This window comes from Phyllostomus discolor, chromosome 7 (genome assembly GCF_004126475.2).
Source record: "Phyllostomus discolor isolate MPI-MPIP mPhyDis1 chromosome 7, mPhyDis1.pri.v3, whole genome shotgun sequence".
Classification (NCBI taxonomy): Eukaryota; Metazoa; Chordata; class Mammalia; order Chiroptera; family Phyllostomidae; genus Phyllostomus; species Phyllostomus discolor.
In genome coordinates, this window is record NC_040909.2 from 90871761 (window position 1) to 90897078 (window position 25318).

Consider the following 25318-nt stretch of genomic DNA (forward strand, 5'->3'; position numbering starts at 1 on the left):
ATACTTACCTACTGGTTGCCTTCCAATATTATTTACTAGCTTATAATTTTTAATGGGTTCGACTTGAATTTAATTATAGATTGTTCCAGTTGTGTCAGTGAACTATGGCCCTACACATAGGACTAGAAATTACTACATTGCTTCAGTACAAATTAGTTTCATGGAACTAAGACAGGCGTGTGAGAAGGTAGGAAAATTTCTGGGCAAGTGGAATGGGGAAACTGACACAAGAAAATTGAACAAGGACAAACAATTTTTAAAACTTACAGCCATCTAGTGAATTATAAGGCCTTATGTTTCCTAAGCAAGGATGCTTGAGAGCAAATGGTTTATACCTGTCCTAGATAAACAGAGAATATATAGCTTAAATCAGCCTGGGGAGAGAGAGAGAGAGAGAGAGAGAGAGAGGGAGAGAGAGAGAGAGAGAGAGAGAGAGAGAGAGGGAGAGAGAGGAAGAAAGAAAGGGTTTACGCCTTTTGTACCACCTCAACCCAAGCACAAATAAACTCAGGGGAACCAATAACACCTGATTAAAGACAGACAGACTCAAGTTAAAAGTAAAACTGTAAAACAGACCAAAGAATAATCTAAAATTCCCCTATAAGCTCTTTTTCATGCATAAGCTTTAGAAAAACACATCTGAAAGTTTTATTCCACTGAAACCCTCCCACAAAATTTTCCATGGCAAAAGACTGATAAAAACCCGCAAGACAGAGAGCCAGTTTGGGGTCCCTCTTGAGAACTCAATGCCTATTCTTGGGCTTGAACATTTTACTTCCTCCAAAACTGAAGTGTCCCCATAAGACTTGCAATCAGGGTTTCATCTGACAGTGGCAGCTCATCGTGGGCTTACCTCTGATCCTGTCTCTGACTTGCCAGTGAGTTAAAGGCAGCCTTGTCTTGGCTCACTTCTTTTCAATAAAGTTTCTAGGGAACCAAAGCAGAGCACTGCATATGCTCTCTCCTGTTAGTTCCTCTACCCTAAGTGCTTCCTTTGTTTCAGTGCTCTCAGCTTTAATGAGCACACTATCCAAGTCATCTGGACATTGTCGGTGAAATCAATTGTATACCAAGGCAAGTACCTATACACTACAATCCTGCCTGAGGCATCCCTGCTCTATTCCCAGGCCAGTTCTATAAAACAACCATTGCCTATTCCTAAGTAGAAGTGGACTGTTATGTTAAATTGAAGGCTCAGAAAAGAAGAAGTGTTCCATTGAGTGACTTCTTTTGAATGGGTTTAGTTACAACTAAAGAAATGCAATCTCTCTCCCCAGTGATGGTAAGAATTAATTAGAGTGGTTATTGCTGCTCAAATAGCAAATTCAACTATATATTGAGTAAAATAAAATGTAGCCCATTAAGCAATTTAGCATCTAACGTGACCATTTCAAGCTACAAAACGGTGCTAGGGATAATTTAGAAAGATATTATTGATAATGGTCACATTATTGAATGTAAAGACAATTAAATGTAATATATAAAAATATTTATTATTACCGGAGCTGCTGCCGCCAAGCCCGGATCCAGCGCCGCGCGCCACCGATGCTCGTCTGCAGTGCACACTCGATTCCTTGTGGTTCTAAGTCCAATATGGCAACTCTCAAAGATCAGCTGATTGTGAATCTTCTTAAGGAAGAACAAACCCCCCAGAATAAGATTACAGTCGTTGGGGTTGGTGCTGTTGGCATAGCCTGTGCCATCAGCATCTTAATGAAGGACTTGGCAGATGAACTTGCTCTTGTTGATGTCATGGAATGCAAATTAAAGGGAGAGATGATGGATCTCCAGCATGGCAGCCTTTTCCTTAGAACACCAAAAATTGTCTCTAGCAAAGACTATAATGTGACTGCAAACTCCAAGCTGGTTATTATCACAGCTGGGGCATGTCAACAGGAGGGAGAAAGCCGTCTTAATTTGGTTCAGCGTAATGTGAACATCTTTAAATTCATCATTCCTAATGTTGTAAAATATAGTCCCAACTGCAAATTGCTTGTGGTTTCCAATCCAGTGGATGTCTTGACCTACGTGGCTGGAAGATAAGTGGCTTTCCCAAAAACCATGTTATTGGAAGTAGTTGCCATCTGGATTCAGCCGGGTTCCATTAGCTAATGGGGGAAAGGCTGGGAGTTCACCCATTAAGCTGTCATGGGTGGGTCCTTGGGGAGCATGGAGACTCGAGTGTGCCTGTGTGGAGCGGAGTGAATGTTGCTGGCGTCTCCCTAAAGACTCTGCACCCTGCCTTAGGCACCGATGCAGATAAGGAGCAGTGGAAAGAAGTTCACAAACAGGTGGTTGACAGCGCTTATGAGGTGATCAAACTGAAAGGCTACACATCCTAGACCATTGGACTGTCTGTGGCAGATTTGGCAGAAAGTATAATGAAGAATCTTAGGCGGGTGCATCTCATTTCCACCATGATCAAGGGTCTCCAATTAATAAAAGAAGATGTGTTCCTCAGTGTTCCTTGAATCTTGGGGCAGAATGGAATCTCAGATGTTGTGAAGGTGACTCTGACACCTGATGAAGAGGCCTGTTTGAAGAAGAGTGCAGATACACTGTGGGGGATCCAGAAAGAGCTGCAATTTTAAAGTCTTCTAATGTTGTACCACCTCACTGTCGAGGCTACAACAGGATTTTAGTTGGAGGTTGTGCATATTGTCCCTTTTATCTGATCTATGACTAAAAACACCAATTTCCTAAAGATAGAAATAGTAATGGTTCACCTGTATCTCTGTCCTGATGCTGGATGGTACTTACCTTGCGTAGTCCTAACCTGGTTAGTGTGAAACAGTTCCAACTCTTCAAAGGCACCACTGCCAATGTTGCACACACTGCAGTTGCCCTTCAAACTAGATGAGTGTCCACTGTGTGTTACGTAACTTGTGGTTCCTTTACCCAGCATGCCTAGTCCAACTTTTTCTCTCCAGTCAGTCACATGCTGGGATCCAATGTATAAATCCAGTGTTGCATGTCTTGTGCATAACTTCTTAAGGATTTTATTTTGTATACTATATGAATCAGATTAGTGTACCTTGCCATATAATGTAAAAAGAAAGTCTACATGTAAATAACGCAGCCAACTATCCAAGTGTCATACCAACTAAAACACCAAATAAACCTTGAACAGTGAAAAAAATATTTATTATTAAGATGTACTATTGTAAAAATATGATCTTTGTACAAAAACCAGCAAAGTTACTTAGCAAAAAGGGAAGGAGCAGTCACTTCTATTGGTTCCATTTTCTGTAGTTACTACTGGTAACATTTTGGTGCATGTATTTCCAATTCAATGTTATTATTGTATTACTTTATATTACTTGAAGGATACAATTTAAATCTGTTTTAAAACTTATTTTAAGAACATTCTGCATACTGAACATTTTTTATAATCTACCATATAGATGTAAATACATATAAAAATTATGCTATGTATATGTATATAAGTGAATATTGTTCACATAATCTTTTAATTAGCAACTTTATTTCTATTTCTTTTACATTATTTTATTTTGTGAAATATATTTTTTATAAACAAACTTGTATCATCACAAATTAATTCTTTATCTATTATAGATCTGTTCTTGTGGTACATTCCTCTGATTTATTTAGTACAAATCTTAACACATCTAAGAGGGCAAAAAAAAAGCACAACAGTTGTCTCCATCATGATTTAAGGCCTGGTCAGTCCAGAGGATGACCTCTAGCTGGACCAGGCTTTAGCCAATGGGCAGGTACTTCCTGTGGGTGTGCATTGCTCTCAAACTCTGGAAGTGTATCTGGAGGAGCAGGAGAAAAAAACATTCACACACATACCTGAGTTTTCCTTGCTATTCCAGAGACAGGAAAGGCATCCCTGCCTTTAAGGGAACTCCTGCCAATGAACCTCCCCTTCCCAGATCGTCTTTCCAGACTGAAGATCCCTCACCTTTTGGCATTGCATCCTTGGACTCTGGCTATTCCAGATTGACCCAAAGAAGTTGGTCCTCTCACAGGTGCTGTGAAGTAGGAAAGTTGACTTACACCAAGGCCTGCTTCAGACAGAACAAGTGGAAACATAGGGGCTGGATGAACTCCTGCACCTGGTCTGGCCAGGTTCCCCCATAAAAGCAATTGCCCTGGGGAGAGGCAGATTGGCAGCATAATCAGAGTCTGGAATTCTTTTACACTGCCCTTCCAGGTCAAAATTGTTTGGTATAGTCTCCTGAGCATGCCCATGACCAACCAGAGAACGGCCCAAAAGCAACCATGTCCCCTCTGTGGCTGTCCTGGGAGGTGCAGGCCAGGCAATGCAGCAGGTTTATCAAGGAGACCCTTGAGCCTTTTCTTTCCAAAGACATTTCTTCTCATGTTCTATGCACTGCCTACCCCAAATCTTCAAGCACCTCCTCATCTACACTGAAGTTAGTGGTATATTTCTGAACAGTCTCTGACCACATCTCCTGTGTGGAGCCTAGGTATGGTCATGAGCAGAGGTGACTCTGCAGAGGGACAGGCTAAGCAGGAGTGGACTGTTGTGGGTTAGGGATGCTGGGGCAAAATACAGCCGAGCCTCTGTCTAATTCTATGAGGCCAAGGGCCACATCCACAGTTCTCTCTTTGCTATCCTATTGAGATAGAAGCCACCAGAGCTCAGGCCTTTCTTGAGAATCAGAGCTATAAGTTCTCCTTGATGTCAGGCCTTCCCTGTCTAATCCAGCAGACTCTCAACAATGGAGATCTTCCTACTGAACTGAACACCATCTACCTTTTAATTTCATACCTTGGTGAGTATGCGTTTTCATGATAAGAATTTAGATCTTCAGGTGTCAAGAAGACATTGATTGTCTCTGATCTAATGGATAGAGGACAGGACCTTGAAATGATATTTATTGTGACTGATTGAGTGGAACTGAGTCTGTGGGGTAGTGTCTGCTTCATTCACTGAGTTATGCTAAGTGCCTCTAGTAGGTCCTGTTATGGGGGTTTTCATATACATTGTCAACTAAATGAAGTCCAATCAGAACCATCCCAGATATTTGAGTGGGTCTAGGGAACCCTGATATCCCTAGAGAATCCAAAAGTGGCAGTGCCAAAGATATGACGAATATCATCAAGTGCTTTCCTTAACTTCTTGACATATTTTTCTCCTCTTGCTCTTCCAAGCTCAGAAATGCCACAGGCAACAACGGGTGGGGCAGGAGATTTTCCATAGGGGACAGAAAAAAAATAATTGCCATGAATAGCCACAGCATATCCAAAAGCCCTGTCTGTGGAGGCAGGTGCCAGTTGCGACCTGCCTGAATTATCCCCACTGTAGTCCCTGCAGAAACATTATGTGGTTTGTCCTCGGCTACCCCACATTGCAAGGGAACAAACTGAAGCTCAGAGATATGTGGTGGCATTTTCATGACATAGAGCTAGCAGAGGACAGAAACACACCTGTACTGAAAAGGAGGCACATGTTCACTGAGAAAGCAGATCATCCAAGAACATTTGGGCTCTGGGGAAAGCTTGGTACATCGACCTGAAGTTGGTGAGGTGGAACATGTTTCCACTGAGGGAAGCTGGAACCATGACATCTGCCGCCTTCTTCAGTGTTCAGCCCTGGAGGGCTTGCATTTGAAGGATTCATGTAGCTTAAACATGAACTCAGCTGCATCCTGGTTGAGACCAGTATAGACATCCTGTCAGTGGCATCATTGTGAATCATCAAGCATACTGAGGTCTGGAGCTCATCCAAAACTCCTGGCCTCTCAAAGACTTCTGCAACAGAAGGGTGAGGTGTGCCCACACAGAATAAGATTTTATCAATAGGTTTTAGAAGTATTATCTAAGTTTGGTGGATGGGGCACTTGATGCAATTTTTATTTTCTAACATTGTTTTAAAGATTTTATTTACTTTTTTTTAGAGAGGAGAAGGGAAAGGGAAAGAGAGGGAGTGAAAGATCAATGTGAGCCTACCTCTCCTGTGCCCTCCCACTGGGGACTTGGTGGGCAACCCAAGCATGTGCCCTAGACTGGGAATCCAAGAGGCTACCCTTTGATTTTCAGGCTGGCACACAACCACTGAGCCACACCAGCCAGAGAATATTTCTTGACATTTTATCTAAGATGAAGCATAATAAACTTTTCATATTAATAGTCTGTATGAAAATCTTTGTACCCATAAAGACCTTAAAGAACACCCTCATTATAGAGGTGAAATCATACAGATTTGGGCATGTCAAATGTCTGTTCAAAGTCACACAGGTTAGAACTGTCCAAAGCTGGTGGTGTATGACATTTCCTCTTAGTTACCTGAGCTTTATGTATAACTCACATGGATGGAAAAGGTTTGGGGAACACTGTCCTTCTCCATTTGGGAAGTGTGTACGAGATGAAGTAACACAGCCTGTGAAAGTCAGTAACTTCCAAAAGGACACTGCTTTCCCTTTCTTTTACATGAAAGATAATTTTGACATGCAGAAAGTGCCCAGGGGTAAATGCCTGGTAATTCCTGACTGGAGAAATTTTGTCACTAGGCAGGAGTCTGAGCAGATGACTCAGGAAGATCCAATCCCTGCAGATAGAAAAGGCTGACAGGTGAGTCAAAGGATGCTGGGAGAAAAGGAAATAAAGGCACACTGGCCTTGCCTTGTTCACATTGAAATCAGATTTAAAAATTTTTCTCTTTATATATATATATTTGTACATTTACCATTGTCCTTGTTTTCCCCACACTGCCCTAAAAATAAAGGAATGAGGAACCTCTGGGCCAGGCTGGGTGAAAGGTAACAACAAACATCACAAAAGTTCTGTTGGCACTGTCATGCTACAGACTTTTATTTTGGAATCTGTCTGCAGCTGACAAAATTTAAGTGGTGCATGTCCTCCCAGCTGAGGAGAGCGTAGGTAAACATTGTGGTCTTAAGTGTGTCAACCAAATTCCATGACTTGGGAAATCTTAGCACTTCAAAATATGCCTGTATGGGTATGTTGTAAAGCAAATTATTAAGGTTAAGGTTAATCCAATGATATGGCCCTGAATACAATATGACCAGTGACTTTAAAAGAGGACCAGAAGACACAGTTCTCTGGAATTGTGGAAAATTAAATGTCTGCTCTCTATATCAACCAGTGGGGTCCTATGTTATGGCATCCCCTGCAAACTTATTTGGTTTCTGGGACACACTTAAGTGATCCAGGCCAGACTGCTGACATGACACCTGCAGTGAATGAGGCTGCATCACTGTGGCAAAAATCTCCATTATTGAAGAAGGTCTGCAAGACTGGGGACCTCACTGCTCTGCAGATATCAGGGGCAGATTGTTTAAAAAGAGAAAAAAACCGAGAAGGAAGATGGCAGAGGAGTGAATGGCAATCACACTGCGCTCTGCCCAAGACCAGTCTGGAATCACAACTCAATTCCGGAGATACCACACAGAACAATATACTGAGCAGTAGCCAGAAAGAAGCATACAACTTCAGCAAAAACAGCTTCGGCACAACCTTTGTGGTAAGGAGTATAGTACAGACTCGAGAAGGTTGCCTGGACTTCCTTATGAGTCAGGGCTGGCAGGATAATTAGGCAGCCTCTTGGATCCCCCATAGAAGATTTAGGTCTAAACCCTAAGCTAGGATCCCCAGACTAGAAAATCATAGCTGAAAAAGTACAGAGATAACAACCAGTGACAAAAAGTCACAAGATTACTCACTGCCAGAGAAAGGCTGTTGGAGACACAAGGACAGTTTAAAGGGCCAACCTACAAATTTTCATTTGCAGACACTTATCCAGGGCTCTGGCAAAGGCGAGGACAGAGTGGGCTGGATATGCCTAAGGAGAGAAGGGGGACAGAAGCCTTGGGGAGAGAACTAAAAGAGTAGCTGCTGGGATCCCAGTGCTGAGTCATCCCCTAGACCAGGGTTGACAAACTCTTTTCACTGGGGGCCATGTAGCCTTGAAGTTACCTTCAAAGGACCAAATGAACTTTTAGGACTGTATAAATGTAACCACTCCTTAACTAGGAGCAAGGAGCTTGGTGCTGCCACCAAGAAGAAACATGGCAGAAGGCCAGATAAAACAAGGTGGAGGGCCGGATTTGGCCCTCTGCCCTTTCTTTTGCCACCTGTGCCCTAGAGGGCAGCAGCCTTTGTGCTCAGGCAGACCAGTTTCCTCAGAGCAGCAGTGGCCTGAGGGAAAGCAATAGCCACAACCCCAGAAGAGTCTCTGCCCTGGCCCTTTAGTGGTTAAGCCTGACTGCTGAGTCCTAGAGACCAGATGAACAGCTGACATAAACAGCCAGAGACAGTAAATCACTGGCAAAGGAGGGGCAGAGTAGATTAGAGAGACTTGAGTAGGGATGGAAGCTGTGGAGAAAGAATGTAGTCACTGGGATCTGATGCTAAGCCAGTCCCCATATACAGCAACCATCCTGCACAGGCAGACCAATCCCTCTGAGCAGCAGCAGCCTGAGGGGAAACAACAGCCCCTACCCAGGAGGGGATTGGCCTCACCCCAAGGTGCTAATGACCTGACTGCTGAGTGCAGAGTGACCAGATTAAGAATTGCCGGAGACATAAAATCACTAGAAGTATCGGACAGGCTGCCTAAGATCACATGGGGTGAACATCTGACATCACCACAAGCAGATCCAGAAAGGAAAACAAAACAAAACAAAAACAAAAACAGTGGTAAGTACAAGAGGCTACTGAGACAAAAGCCACTGTGGTCTTCTTCATGATTTGCGATATTTTCTTTCCTGCATAGCTTTATAACATTCATTTCTTGTCCTGCCAGGGAGTATATAAGAAGTCACTCGATTTTCTACTACAGTGCATTTCAATTCACATATTTTGGTCCTCCCTTCTCTTTGCTCATTTTGCCGTCCTCTTTCCTTGCAATATTTTCATTTCAGTTTTGGTTTACTCCCTAGCTACAAATTGATCCCATTTCATACCCTTTCTACGCTGATTGGACACTCAAAATGAATTTTCTTTTCAAAGGTCACTTCACATCCTTTTGCCCAGGTCTTAAAACACCTGCATTCTCTCTATAGCTTTAAGAATCTTTGCTAGTTGGGAAAGCTAGTTGTTGTTGAACTTCTTTTTCCAGGTTATCCTAGAGCTTCACTAATTCTGCATTTCAAATATCAGATTTTACTGGACCCATCTGATGCAGACTCTGGCCCTCCGGAGTCTGTGTGCTGTGGATGCAGTACACAAATTCACATGGACTACCAAGCCCTGTGGAGAAAAAGGGATGGCACCGCCACTCTCTCAAGGAGAGAGTGCCCCGACTCTTGCCTGGACAAGCTTTTATTAGTTTCCAGTCACCTTACATCAAAGAAGGTTCTCATTATTTCTAGATTTAGTTAAGTGATTACTTCTTACAGATAACAAAAAAAAAAGGAGAAAAAATTGCCAATACAAGGGAGCCATAAAAATGATTGATTTGGTTACATTTCATCTTTGGGACATCTTAGCACAGACTTTAGGGAGTTGCTTCAGAGATACACATTAAAAATCTGCAGTCTTAACTGAAGGTGAGGGAGTTTTACAAAAAGCAAGTCTCATAGCAGCCTAGGTACAATGCATGCCTGATTCCCTGTGGGAAAACCAATCTGCACACCTGGCTTGTGTGCTGCCTTGTATTGTTTGGTTTTCCAGATCAATAGTGGGCTACACTGCCCCATTGTCATTCTGATCAGTTATCTATTCCCTCTTCTATTATTTTTAGTTTTTTGACTCAAGTTTAACTCTGCTGTCTTAGCCTATTTTCCTTTCTTTTTTTGTCTTTATTTCCTTTCTCTTTCATCCTGCCCTTATTTTTCTTTATTCTCTTTTTATTCTTTACATCCCAAATTTTAATTTTTCCCTAACTTAGTCTGGCTTTTGTTCCTCACTCTTAGTATTCCCTGTCCCTCTATCATTACAAAATCAATTCCCATTCCTCTAAATGTCCCTTAGACTTTTGTTTCTTTTCTGCCTCTTATTACCATACCACATATATTAATTTTAGCTTGTGTGTTGTTGATAGTACCCCAGTGGATCTTTTGTTTTCAATTTTGGTCCTATATTTTAATTAAATATTTAAATTTCTTCTTTCCTTATTCTTTGTCTCAGTTATTTTATTTTATATTATTTTAATTTCTGTTCAAACCCGATATTATATGCTTTCCTTCTAATACACCTAACACACACTGTTCATTTCCTTTATTTCTTCATGAGGTAAACTTTTCCTTGTCTCCTTCCATTGCTCCAACTTCAAAATCTTCTTAGTGGTCCTCCCTCTACCCTCTCAAAATAATTTTTCTTTCAATAGGTCAATTCATATCCACTCTCCTTTCTTATAATAGTCTTAATCTTGTTACATTCTTATTAATGCTGTTCATTGGCTGTTGATAGAGGAATTGTGGGGGAGAAGCAGTATTTGCATGTGTGGGTATATTTCTTGGGCTCTGTGCTTTTTGTTCAGGCAGTGTCTGCACAGCAGTACACAAGATGTGGTGAGTGCTGTGACACTCAGTCAACCAGCAGCAGGGAAGGACCCAGGAAAAACAACCCAAAGACAATCAAAACTCAATTATATCCAGCAACACAGCATAAAAGGCATAAAGGACATCCCAACGACATCAAGTGCAGGAGACCAAGGAGGCTGGACCAATGAATCTCACAGGCCTCCCACCATGGGAGTTTACACCTCAAACTCAGAAAGTCAGAAGACATCAATTTAAGAAACAGAAGCAAAAAAGAAGAGGCCTAATAACAATAGGAAGACAAAGAAACAACCCCCAATCAAAAGAAAAATAAGCACCCTGACTGGCATAGCTCAGTGGATTGAGCGCAGGCTGCGAACCAAAGCATCGCAGGTTCAATTCACAGTCAGGGCACATGCCTGGGTTGCAGGCCATGGCCCTCAGCAACCACACATTGATGTTTCTCTCTCTTTCTCTTTCTTCCTCCCTTCCCTCTCTAAAAATAAGTAAATAAAATCTAAAAAAAAAAAGATAAATAGGAATCCTCAGAAAGAATGCTAAATAAAATAGAGGCCAGTCAACAATCACATACTGAGTTTAAAACAATGATTATAAGGAAGCTCAATGAACTCAGAGTCAATTATCAAAAACTGCCGTGAAATTATGAGGAACTTACTTCACAGTATATCAGCATGAAAAAGGACATAGAAACAATCAACAAGGGTCAAGAAAAAATGAAGCATACAATCTGTGAATTAAAGAACACAGTAGACAGATTAAAAAGCAGGCTCACTGAAGCAGACAATCTAGTCAGTGAGCTGGAATAAGAAAAGGAAAAAAAACTCCAAAAAGGACAAGAAAAGGAAAGAAAGACTTAAAATGAATGAGGAGGGATTAATGGAAATGCAGGACAACATGAAAGGGAATAATATCCACATAATAGGGAAACCAGAAGAGAAGATGAGAAGGAAGGAGTAGAAACCTTGTTTGGAAAAATAATAATGGAAAACTTCCCTAATTTGTTGAGGGAAAAGCCACAGAGTCCAGGCAGCAGAGAAAGTCCCAATCAAGAAGAATGCAGAGAGGCCCACTGCGAGACACATCATAATTAAAATGGCAAAATTTAAAGACAAAGAGAGGATCTAAAATTCAGCAAGAGGGAAATAGGAAGTAACATACAAGGGAGCCCCAATAAGGATAGCAGCTGACTTCTTAACAGAAATATTACAAGCAAGAAGCCAATGGGAAAAATATTCTGGGTAATGAAAAACAAAGGCCTGCAACCAAGACTACTCAATTCAGTAAGATTCTCAATTAAAATGGAAGGTCAAATGAGGAGTTTCCCAGCAAAAGAAGGATGAAAGAATAGCTCCACCAAACCAGCATTGCAAAATTTGTTAAGGGACTGCTTTAAGAAGAAAAAGGAAAACAGTGAGACAGAAAGGAACAAAGGTAGAAAGGGAGTTAAATGTCAATGAATAAGAACCAATCAACAATAACCTTTAATGTAAATGGAAAAAAGGCTCCAAACTAAACACATAGCATAGATGAATGGATAAGAAAACATGACCCACACATATAATGCCTACAAGAGACTCAGGTCAGAACAAAATACCTACACAGATTGAAACTGAAGGGCTGGAAAACATATTTCACATAAATGGGCAGGGAGGAAAAGCTGGGAAAAGCAATACTTACATCTGACAAGGTAGACTTCAAAACAAAGGCCATAAAAAGAGGGAGAGAATGACACTTCATAATACTCAAGGGAAGACTCCATCAAGAAGTCATAAACATTATAAAGATATATGCACCCAACATGGGAGCACCCAAAGACATAAAAATATTTTGGAGGAATTCAAGTAAGATATAGAGAGCAACACACTTATACTAAGGGATTATAGCACCCCACTGTCAAAAATGGACAGATCTTCCAAACAGAATATTAACAAGGATATTGTGACAAGGATATTGGGGCATTGGACAATGCCCTAGATCAAAAGGACTTCACTAATACCTGTATATATGTGTGTGTGTGTGTGTGTATATATATATATATATATATCCTTTCATCCTAAAGAAGCAAAAGACATATTATTTTCAAAAGCACATGCAACAATGTCAAAGACAAATCATGAGAAAGGATACAAAACAAGCATCAATTTTCAAGAACATTGAAATGATATTAAGCATCTTCTCAGACCACGAGAGCAGGAAACTAGAAAACAGTCCAAGGAAAAACTCATGCTATTAAACAAAGAATGGGTTAAGAATGAGATCAAGTAAAAAATCAAAAAGTTTCTGGAAACCAATGAACATGAATTAACAACAGTGTAAATCTTGTGAGACACAGAGAAGGCAGTCCTTAGAAGGAAGTTCATTGAGATATAGGCCTACCTAAAAAAGAAACATTTTAAATAAACAGCCTAACCCTACATCTACAAGATCTGGAGGAACAACAACAAAGATAGCCCAGAGCCAGTAGAAGGAAGGAAATAACCAATATCACAATAAAATGTAATGACAGAGAGACTAAAAGAACAATTCTAAAATCCAGGAGCTGGTTCTTTGAAAAGATAAAGAAAATGAACAAGATTTTCAGCAGACTCACCAAGTAAAAAAGAGAACGAATCACAAATAAAAGTAAAGCGATAACAAATGACACCACAAAAATACAAAAAAAAATTAAGATAGTACCATAAAAAGGTATATGCCAAGAAATTTGAAAACCTAGGGAAACTGACAAATTTCTAGGAAAATATAATCTTCCAAAACTGAATGAAGAACAACTTAAAAACCTGAAAAGACTAACAGCTAACAAAATTGAGGCAATAATAAAAAAACTCCCAGTGTGGGAAAGCCCTGGACCACACTGTTTCACAGGAGAATTTTACAAAACACTTAAGGAAGAGCTAACCCCCATCCTTCAGAGAGTATTTCAAAAAATCCACAAAGATGGAAGACACCCAAAGTCTTTCTATAAAACCAGCATCATTCTAATCCCAAAACCAGATAAAGATACAACAAAGAAAACTACAGGCCAATATCACTTATCCACATAGACGCTAAAATCCACCACACAATATTGGAAAACTGCATTCAGCAATACCTTAAAAAGCCATACATCATCATTGCCTGGGATTCATTCCAGAGATGCAAGGTTGGTACAATATTCACAGATCAATAAAGGTAATACATTACATAGACAAAAGGAAAGGCAAAAATCACATGACCATATCAATAGATGCAGAAAAAGCATTTGACAAGCTGCAACACCCATTTATGAAAAGACACTCAGGGAAGTGGGAATCCAGGGAGCATTCCTCAATGTAATAAAGGCTACATACAGAGACCTACAGCCAACATCATATTCAGAGGGAGAAAAGAAAAAGCTTTTCCTCTAAGATCAGCAACAACACCAGGATGTCTGGTTTCACCACTTCTATTCAATGTGGTATCAGAAGTCCTAGCCACAGCAATTATACAAGAAGAAAAAATAAAAGGCATACAAACTTGGAAGGAGGAAGTAAAACTGTCATTGTTTACAGATGACACTATAGTATGCAAAGAAAATGCATACTACAGACTCCATGAAAAAAATACTCACCTAATAAGTGAATTTGGCAAAATAGCAGGATACAAAGTCAATATTCAGAAATCAAAGTTGTTTTTGTACACACCAACAATGAAATATCAGAAACAGAAGTCAGGAAAAAATCCCATTTGCTATAGCAACAAGAAAAATAAAATACCTAAGAGGAAACCTAAACAAGGAGGTAAAAGACCTGTACTTGGAAAACTACAAAACACTGAAGAAAAAAATTAAGGAAGACACAAATAAAAGGAGAAATATACCATGTCCATGGATTGGAAGAATTTACATCATCAAAATGTCCATACTACCTAAAGCAATTTATAGATTCAACACAATCACTATTAAAATACCAATGACTTACTGCACAGTTACAGAACGAATATTTCAAAAATGTATATGGAACCACAAATGACCCCAATAGCTGCAGCAAATTTGAGAAAGAAGAAATAGTAGGTGAGATCACCATACCTGACATCAAATTATATTACCAGGCCACAGTAATAAATATAGTCTGAGCCTGGCCTAAGAACAGACATATATAGATCAATGGAGAAGAATAGAGAGCCCAGAAATAAACCCAGGCCTCTATAGTCTAGTAATATCTGACAAAGGGGGCAGAAGCATAAATGGAATAAAAATAGCCTTAACAACAAATGGTTTATGGACACCTGGACAACTCCATGCAAAAAAAAAAAAAAAAAAGAAAAAAAGTAACTCAACCATCAATTTACACCATACAAAAAAATAAACTCAAGATGGATAAAAGACTTACATACATATTAGTCATGATACCACAAAAGTCCTAGAGGAGAAGATAGTCAAGAAAATCTCATAGCCTATGCAGCAATTTTGTCACTAATATGTCTCATAGGGCAAGAGACATAAAGGAAAGAATAAATAAATGGGACTTTATCAAAATAAGAGCTTCCTTATGGCTAAGGAAAACATTAGCAAAATTGAAAGGGATCTAACTGTATGGGAAAATATATTTGGCAATGACATCTCGGAGAAGGGTTTGAACTCCAAAATATATAAACAACTCACATGACTCTATACCAGCAAGACCAACAATCCAAGTAAATGACGGACAAAGGACCTGAACAGAGAGTTACCAAAGGAATACAGACATATGGAAGGCTCAGGGACATATGAAAGAATGCTCAGCATCACTAGCACCCAGAGAGCTACAAATTAAACCCACAATGAGATACTACTTCACACTGGTCAGAATGGCCATCATAAACAAATCAACAAACAATAAGTGCTGGCGGGCTTATGTAGAAAAGGGAACCCTAGTGCACCGTTGGTGGGAATGAAAACTGGTGAAGCCTCTGGGGAAACAAGTATGGAATTTCCTCAAGAATCTGAAAATGGAATTGCCTTTTAACCCAGCAATTGCACTCCTGGGGTTATGCCCTAAGAATCCTGAAACACTAAATCAGAAGAACCTATGTACCCCAATGTTCACAGCAGCACAATTTATGATAGCCAAGTGTGTGAAGAAGCCTAGGTGTCCATCAGCAAATGAGTGGATCAGTAAACTGCTGTAGTAGGCCATTCTGCATGGTATGGGCCCAGGTCCCAGTACCAAACATTTACTGCAAAATAACTTCCTAAAAAAACATGCTAAACCTTCCAAGGACCAGTGTAACTAGTTCAACCACTTTTGCCTTTTCATTTGCAAATATCCCTCTTCTAAAACGTGATTGCCAGCATCCTCTCCTTTGTTTTCTATATAAGGTAACCACCTAAATCATAGTTAATGAGGACCTTCTTATAATGTGCCCAGTTAGACAATAGAAGCTCATTGGAGCAAGGGCTGAGGCTTTTACTCCCTTTGAGAGAAAAGCCATGCTGTCTCTTTTCCTGAACCAGACTCGGTAGCCCGTGTGAATGTCTCACTTAATCCTTAATGACACAGACACTGAGGGCTGGTGTCTGCATCAGCTGGCACCAAGGAACAGGGACTCAGGGCTACAAGCCATCGTTGTTATGGACAACATACCAACTTGGTGGGAGTAGGCGTGCCATTAGCCCAGGTTAGGGCTGACGACCCCAAGTGCTTTTCAGGAAAGTCATAAGGGTGTCTTGGATTTCAGAGGGAAAAGGTTTTTCTTCCTAGGTTGCCCTCTCTTATGACTGCTTTGCAATTGTCTGCAAATCCTCAACTATGGGGATCGGGCTATCTAAAGAACAAGAGCAATGTTTTAAGCTAGTTCAGCAGTTATAGCACTGTTGAATATCTCCCAGATAAGGGATTTTTAGATTTGGAATTATGGAAGAGAAGGGACCAATGCGCATTAGCTGGCTGTTGTCGTGGTTTCACAGTTGCAGAGTCTCACAGCCCGCCCAGTGAGCTCCGCTGCAGCATGGATGTGCGTATGCTCACAGCATGACTGTAGCTTCCCCCCCCCCCGTGCATGCTTGCGACCAGTCGAGTGGGGGCTGTGTCTCTCTGCCAGGAACTCGCAGAGGAGATATTGATTTCCCTCACCTCCTTTTCTCCCAGGTGCACGCTGGGGAACACCTTCCCTGAGCCGGCACCGAGTGCAGTTCCAGACATACCAGCGTGCGCCTGTAGTCCCAGCTACTCGGGAGGCTGAGGCAGTAGGACCACTTGAGCCCAGGAGTTCTGGGCTGTAGTGTGCTATGTTGATCAGGTATCTGCACTAAGTTCGGCATCAATATGGTGACCTCCTAGGAGCAGAAGGTCACCAGGTTGCCTAAGGAGGGGTGAATTGGCCCAGGTTGGAAATGGAGCAGGTCAAAACTCCAATTTTAAAAAAAGTAAATGTATTTGCCAGTAGACAAAAAACTGTTTCTGAAAGTTGTGTATGTGTTCTTAAATTTGTCAATCTGAAGCATGCTATAAGTGGGATGGGATGTGACGTGTAAGAGAAATATCCTCCTTGTTTATGCCAAAGCCGTGACCTTTATTGTAAAACTGAAATATAGTTATACTGTCTCCCAGGGAGAACTAGCCCTCTCTACAGAACATTAAGTACCACTTTTTAACTCAGTACCTGTAAACACTGATCATTTCCTTGGGGAAGACCTGGCTATTCTCCCAGAGGGAACAGTTAGTCAATCGAGTCACAAAATGCCCTTGGTGCACAACCAATTTTGTCTAAAATATATATTTTTAGAGCACCCCCCCAATCTTTCCTACTTTCCTTGAATACTCTGAACCTAGGAACCACCAAGTCCTGAGAACAACAACTTGCTTCTTAAACTCATTGCAGCTTTCAGAAATAGCAGGGGGCCTGTCTTTCCAAGCTAAGCAAATTATTAAAGAATGCCCTGATTTCCAAGCCTTTAGCAAGTCACCCCCATTTATAAGAGTTGATCCTCGAGGACTAGGTTCTCAAATAATTTGGCAAACAGATGTCACTAATTATACTCCCTTTGGAAAATTCAAATATGTTCATATTTCTATTGATACTTACTCTGGTGCTCTACATGCATCTGCCTTAACAGGAGAATCTGCTAAAAATACACAAGCCCATTGGCTTGAGGTCTTTAGTCATTTAGGATGGCCTCAGCAAATTAAAACTGATAATGGCCCTAGATACCTTGCCCATTCTACTCAGCCTTTTCTTCAGCGATGGAATATCAAATATAAAACAGCAATACCTTATAATCCAACAGGTCAGGCAATTGTAGAATGGTCTTATCATACTTTTAAAAATCTTCTAAAAAAACAAAAAGGGAGGAGTCATGAGTCCTCCCCCCAAAATTTAATTTTATTAGCCATGTTTACCTATAATTTTCTAAATTGTGATGAATCATTTTGTACTCCAATTGAGAAACATTTTCAGAAAAAGAGCCAAAGTCATCTTATCCTCAGGTTTTATATAGAAATTTCCTGGAAGATGAATCTCCTCTTGGCAAAGCCCTGTAGATCTCTTAACTTGGGGAAGAGGGTATGCTTGTGTTTCCATCCCTACAGGTCCTGTCTGGCTACCAGCCAAAAGAGTAAAAAGCCTTACCATGAGTGGGATAGATACCAAGCTCAGCTACTTGGAGCCGAGAACCAATAGATTGACAGGCCAGATGGCCCAGATGGCCCAAAACAACTAGAAAGAAAACGGACACCCACACTGTCACTCACGGGCCTGGGTCTGCCAAAGGAGGAACATGGGACCTGCCCCAATGACAGAAGCCGAGACTCAAGTGCCTCCTGCAGTGGGCAAAAACCCCTTGGTGCCCCATAATGTTCAATGGTTGAACCCTAAAAAACTGGTTCAATGGATTGAATTTCTGGGTTTGGGTCATGGTAGCCCTTGGGTGCCTCTTTGTCTCAATCCTTATTTGTACTTGAAGGTATATATAAAGATTGTTTTCTTAAGATTGCATTGGGAAACAGCAAATAGTAGGTTTCACAGGCTTAACAGCTACAATTGCATTTACAATAGAAAAAGCAGGGAGATTAGATGTTGGGAACCGCCCTGACTGGCTTCAGAAGCTGTAACCCCCCCCCCCCCCCCCCCATGACTAAGCCTGAGTGTGAGACATTGGGATCATAAGCCACTGAGGAGACAAAGCTTATCTCCCTGGCAGGTGCACCACTTCTGCCCATTTTATTTTACCCTGCCTGGCCCCCAGTGCTTGGTTGGTTAGCCAATGATGGGTAAGCTCCCTCATGGGAGGGGCGACCTAAGCAGGCATGATCACATGGGAGGCCCTCAGGGAAGGACTTGGGGGGCTATAGAAAAAGGGGGTGATGGACCCCTACCCCTTGGCTTTGACTTAGCCTGAGTCCTCATTCTGCCTGCAAGATGTCTCCTAATCTCTTGGCTTCCTGCCTTCCCTTGCTCCACCTAAGCCTGAAACAATGTCGGAGGTGGGTAAGGCCCTGTGCTCGCAAGGGCAGGTTCCTGGGGGCAACCAGGCCTAAGAAAGAATGCGTACAATCCTATGAAACCTACTTTGCCAGTACCCTCAACTTAAATGTTAAGGGTCCAAATCTGAAATAGGTTTGTTTCCCCAGAATTTTATGGCCCTTTAGCTATCTGACCCTGATTCAAAATAGGCCCTCAGGGTTCTTTGAATATTATCTATTTGATCATTACTGCCTGACAGTGATCAATGGGCTTAATCTGAGAATGTGGGTTGCTTACTGATGACAAAAACAAGCGGCAGGGATGTAGTGGACCATTTTGCATTGTGTGGGCCCAGGCCCCAGTGGCAAACATTTACTGCAAAATAACTTCTTAAAAACCATGCTAAACCTTCCAAGGACCATTGTAACTGGTTCAACCACTTATGCCTTTTCATTTACAAATATCCCTCTTCTAAAATGTGATTGCCGGCATCCTCTCCTTTGTTTTCTGTATAAGGTAACCACCTAAAGTGAGCCTGTGCATAGTTAATGAGGACCTTCTTGTAATGTGCCTAGTAAGACAACAAAAACTCATTGGTGGAAGGGCTGAGGCTTTTACTCCCCTTTAGAGAAAAGCCATGGTGTCTCTTTTCCTGTACTGGACCCAGTAGTCCATGTGAATGTTTCATTTCATCCATAATGACACAGACACTGTGGGCCAGTGTCTGCATCAAACTGCAGTATATTTCCACAGTGGAATAATATGCAGCAGAAAGAAAGAAGGAGCTCCTACCCTTCAAAACAACATGGATGGAACTGGATAGCATTATGCTAAGTGAAGTAAGTCAGGTGGTGAAAGACTAATACCATGTGATATCACGTGGAATTGAACCTAAATAACAAAAAAAGCAAGCAGCCAAAATATAACCAGAGACATTGATGTTAAAAACAATCTGATAGAAATCAGGGAGGAGAGGAGAGGGAAATTACATGTGAAAGAAGGAAAGGGTCATAAATGAACATGTATAAAGGACACATGGACAAAGCCAAAGGGGGATGGAATTGAGGGTGGGAGGTGGGGGAGCGGGGTGGAGAAAAGTGGTGGTTGGAAAATGGAGAAAATTGTATTTAAACATCAATAAAAATAAAAAATAAAAAGATCAAAAACTATCAAAAAAGACCAAGAAAAATACAATATGCTTGTGTCCACTATGACAAAAAAAAACCATGTTTCCTAATATTACTATTAGAAAAAGTATTTTCTTCTTATCCTCACTTGTAGCTGGAGAGAGAATTGGAGGTCCAGATTCCTCTGTACATGACACTGTGGGACAGGGTGGGCAAAGATATTGTAGGCCCTGGGGGAGACCGCAGATTGAGTTTGGTCATGGACACCAGAATGTAAACTCTGGGTCATGGGTGTGGAGACCCTTTGGAGATAGATCTCACATCAGTGTAACATGTGCTAGTGTCAGTGGCCTGATGCACCTAACCCTTGCCTACACAGGTAGAGTGCTTCAACCCATTGACAAGTCCCTCCAGGATGTCTTCTTTTAAACTCTGCAAAGACAAAGCCACTACCAGGCCGGTCAATATCAGGAATACTCCACCACCTTCGTTTCATCTTTATGGCAGCCCTGGCAAACTAATACATTTAATGGGACACTGTGAAGATGTTCCTGGCAGTCCTGCTGAAGTAGAAGTGGAATTGAATAATCTCAAAGTCCCAAATCACTTAATGGCTGAACACTGTGGAAACTGCCTCTTTTAAGAGATAATATAGAGACGAATAAGTTGACATCTCTGACCTGGCTATGTTACAACAGTTTGCCTTGGTCTGTGAACTGAAATATTGCAGGGAAGTAATCTAAAACTTCAGTTTCTTTTCATTTCCTTGTACAACAGCCTCCCACCCCAATTTCATTATGGTGGTCAGTAAGATTTGGTGGTATGCAAAAAAATTGGTGCTGACTAATCCACCAGAAAGTTCAGGTGGTAGGAAAAAGAACAAAACAGCACCAAATGAATGTTCACAGGTCCTACTGTGAAGTGTCACATATTTTCTTCTCTAATATTCTTTGAAATATGTGAGGAGTGTCTTTCTTCTGTCCAATATAGCTGGTGGGAGAAGTGGAAGTCCAGATTCCTATGTGCATGGGAATGTTGGACACTTTATCAAACGCCCTGGGAGTGCACAGAGGAAGCCATCCTTATATTTGAGCCTAGATTCTTGGCCCTCTTAGGTCTACTTGGGTTCCTGTGTGTGGAAAATGGCCCAGCCCATCTCTCACCTTAGACCAGCACTGGACGATGGTGTTCACCTGGTGCACCTACACCCTGTCCCTGTAGTAGTTGTTGTGGGACTCATGGACCAGTCGGTGGATGATGTCACCATTGGAAGTCTGCAAAGATACCACTGGGTACGGAGACCAAAGACACCAGGAACCTTCCACCCAATTTGTGGTCCCATGTAATGGGAGATCTAGCAACTAGTACACAGTGTATCAGGATGTTCCTCATGGCTCTGCTGAAGGAGAAGCAGAATTTAATAATCTCAAAGTCCAAAATTACTGACTGGCTAGGCACTGTTTAAACTATCTCTTTTAAGAGATAATATAGAGATGAATAAGGTGACATCTTTGACCTGGCTGGATTACTATGGTTTGCCTTGGTCTGTGAACAGAAAACTTACAGAGAAATGATCCAACACTTTAGTTTCTCTTCATTTTTGTGTACAGCGCTCCCCCACCCCCATTCTATTGTTGTTATCTGTAAGACTTGGAAGTCCACAAGGAAATTAGAGCTGACTAATCCACCAGAAACATGTGGTGGTAGGAAAAACAACAAAACAGCACAATGTGAATGTTCATGTGTTCTACTATGAAGTGTCACATATTTTTTTCTAATATTCTTTGACATATGTGAGGAGTGTCTTTTTCCTGTTCAATGTAGCTGGTGGGAAAAGTGCAAGCCTAGATTCCTATGTGCATGGGATTGTGGGACACTTTATAAAAAGCCCTGTGAGGACACTGAAGAAGGCATCCCCATATTTGAGCCTAGATGCTTGGGCCTTTCTGGTAATCTTGGGTTCTTGGGTGTGGAGCATGCCCCAGCCCAGCTCTCACCTTAGACCAACACTGGACTATTGTGTTGGCCTTGTCTACCTGTCCTCTGTTCTGTTAAGAGTAGGAGTGGGACTCATTGAGCAGCTGGTGCATGATGTCAGCATTGGACCTCTGCAAAAACAGAGCTGGGTACTGAGCCACAAGAAATGAGGACCTTTCCACCTGTCCTGTTGTCCTCTGTAATGGGGCATCTAGGAAACTAGTACACAGTCTATCAGGACACAGTGAGGATGGACCCAGTCACCCTACTAAAATGCAGCATATTAGCATCATGTCAAGATCTAACAGTATTAAATGGCTGAATCATTCAGGAAATTTACCATGTTCATTGGAGAATGTGGAGATGAATAAGGCCACAGCTGCTGACCCTGCTGGCTTACAATGGTTTGCATGCTCTGTGAGATGTTAAGATACACACAAATACATAAAATACATTACTCCAGTCCATTTTTGTTTGTTTATACACATAAATATATCAAATACATTACTCCAGCCCATTTTTGTCTATTTTTTATTAACAAACCTTCTATGTGTGATGATGTGTAGAGTTGAAGTGGCTCAAGGCCAGTAAAGATGACTACTCAGCATAGTACATGTTATAGGTAGTTAAACAATTGAAATAATCAAAATGGAAAAAGGAAGAATGTTTTTCTGTACCATTCTAACCTATGTGAGGCTTGGATTTATACCATATCAGAAACATAGTTAGTAGGATTGGAGGTACAGATTAATTTGGGAGTGGGCATATGAAACTCTTAAAGTCCCAGATTTGAGAGTGGTTTATGACCCCACCTCAGTCATCTCAAAGCTCTGGGTGTGTCTGTCTCTCAGCTCAAACCAATACAGGATGGTGTCCCTGGACTGGTACACTTCTCCTTTGTAGCAGCTAGTGCTATAAATGAACCCATCAGCCAACTGCACTATGCAACCCTCCTTGGACTGCAAAGACTGAGCCCAATACTGGCTAGATGTCATTGGCAGTCTGTCTGGGTGCTGCCACTCTGGGTGATTCCCACCACAAATTCTACTCCCCACATCAGGCATTCCTCAAACAACTAATGATGGTTACGTGAATTCAGTGATGTGGGTCTTACATCCATATGACCAGTGTTTTTAGAAGGGGAGGGAAGGACACATGGAAGCACAGAAGGGATTCCATGTGACATAGCATTAGAAGATGTTCATGTATATAAGCAAGGGAGGAATGCCACAAAAGGAACCATCTCTGCCAACTCCCTCTTCTAACTACAAGTTTCTTGAATTGTCAAAAACTAAGTGTCCATTCTATACACCACCCAGTGGGTTCCTATGTTATGGCAACTCCAGAAAAATTTTATATCCCTGGACACTGCTATGTGATCCCAGCAGCATTGCTGATGTGGAACCCAAAGTGAATGACACCATGTCAACCAGCAGTGAGAGCCTGCATTGCTCTGGTGAACAACCTGAATTACTGGAGAAAGTCTGCAAAGACAGTCCATCTGACTATTCTTCAGAATGCCTGGGGCAGCTAACTTAAAAATATACCACAAAAACAAACAAAAAAGAAAAGTCAAGGAAAGTAGAAGTATGCTTGTTGTCTACTGTGAAATAAAACAACATAGGTTTCCTATTATTCTTATTAGTATGATATTTTCTTTCTACAATACTTGAAACTGCAGGGAGAAGTGGAGGTCCAGTGACTTTTTTACTTGCACCTGTGGGACACTACAGAGAAGAGAATTGATGGTCCCACGTAGAGCCCCCAGGCTGAATCTGTTCCCAGGCACTGGAACATAATCTCAGGGTCATGGGTATGCAGACCCATCTGGGCTAGCTCTCACCTCACCACGGCACTGTCTGGTATCATTAGCCTCATGCATCTTCCATGTGTACAGGAAGGTAGAGTAACTGAACTCATTTAACAGCTCCCTGAGGATGTGCTCCTTGCAAAGATGCCTGCACCCTGGCTTCTGGTACTGCTTCATGCTAGAGCTAGCCAGGGTGAGATGTATAGCTGAAAAAGGCACTAGCCTTTGAGCAGGTACTTCCTGTGACTGGTCAGTGTGTCTGAGCTCTGCAGCTGGGTCTAGAGCATCAGAAAGAAACAGATTTAAACACATACCTGATTTTTGCTTGCCTTTACAGAGGCAGGAATATTCCCAGTGCCTTTTATGGAACTCCTGCCCATGAACATCCTCTTTCCAGATCATCTTGCTGAGCTGCAGTTCCCTCCCTTTTTGGTGTTGCCTCCTATGGCTTTGAATACTCCATATGCACAAAAAGTAGGTGGCCCTGGGACAGTTGCTATGAAGTAGGGTTGTTGACTTGCGCCAAAGCCTGTTTAAGATGGAACAAGGACGAATATAAGGGATTGACAAATCCTTGAACCTTGCCTGGACAGGTTCCCATGTAGAAGCCATGGCCCTGGGAAGAGGCACTTGGGCATCAGAGTCAGAGTCTGGAATCCTGCTTCAATGCACCATTCCAGCGCAGTCCTGTTTTGGACAGGGCCTCTGTGCATGCCCATGATCAAACAGAGGACAGCCCAGTGGAAGCCCTAATGCTGTGTAGCTGTCCTGAGAGGAGCAGGCCTGGCAATGCAGGTTTAGCATGGAGACCCTCTGAGTCTTTTCTTTCCAAAGACATTTCTTCTCAAGTTTTATACGCTTCCTTCCCTCACCACTCATCACCTGCTCATATACAATAAAGTTAGACGAAGGTTGCTGAGCAGGCTCTAACCACATCTCCTATTTGGTGCCAGGGGATGGTGATGAGAAGGTGGCGACTCTGGGGAAGGGCAAGCTAAGTGGGAGTGGAGTGTGAAGGGTTTGGGACACTAGGGCAAAACACAGACCAGCCTCCTTCTGATTATATGAGGGCAGGGATACCATCCACTGCTCTCTTGATTCTGTCCTCTTGGGATAGAAGACACCAGAGCTCAGGCCTTCCTTGGGAATCAGATCTGTAAGATTTTGTTGTTTCTAGAACCTCCCTGCCACAGCCAGTGTGCTCTCAACACAGGAGGTCTTTTTTCTGGTTCCAAGCACCACCCTCCTTTTTATCTCATGCCTTGTCGAGTGTCCATTGTCATTATTAGCAGGTAGGTCTTCAGGTGCCCTGAAGTTCTTGATTGTATCAGAACTAATGGATAAAGAATGAGATATAAAAAATATATATCTATTGTGAATAATTGATTCACTGAGTAGAACTGAGGCCCTGGCATATTGTCTGCTTCATTCATTGAGTTATGCTAACTGCCCCTAATATGACTACTTGTACTAGGTATTTCATACAAATTGTCAAAAAAATGAAGTTCAACCAGAACAATTCCAGACATCTGAGTGGGCCAGGGTACCAC

The 25318-nt window shown here is 41.7% G+C and overlaps 1 pseudogene; it reads left to right on the forward strand.

Moving 5' to 3' along the window:
• The first annotated feature begins 1499 nt into the window (after positions 1-1499).
• Positions 1500-3139, forward strand: LOC114514770 (annotated as a pseudogene).
• The last annotated feature ends 22179 nt before the right edge of the window (positions 3140-25318 follow it).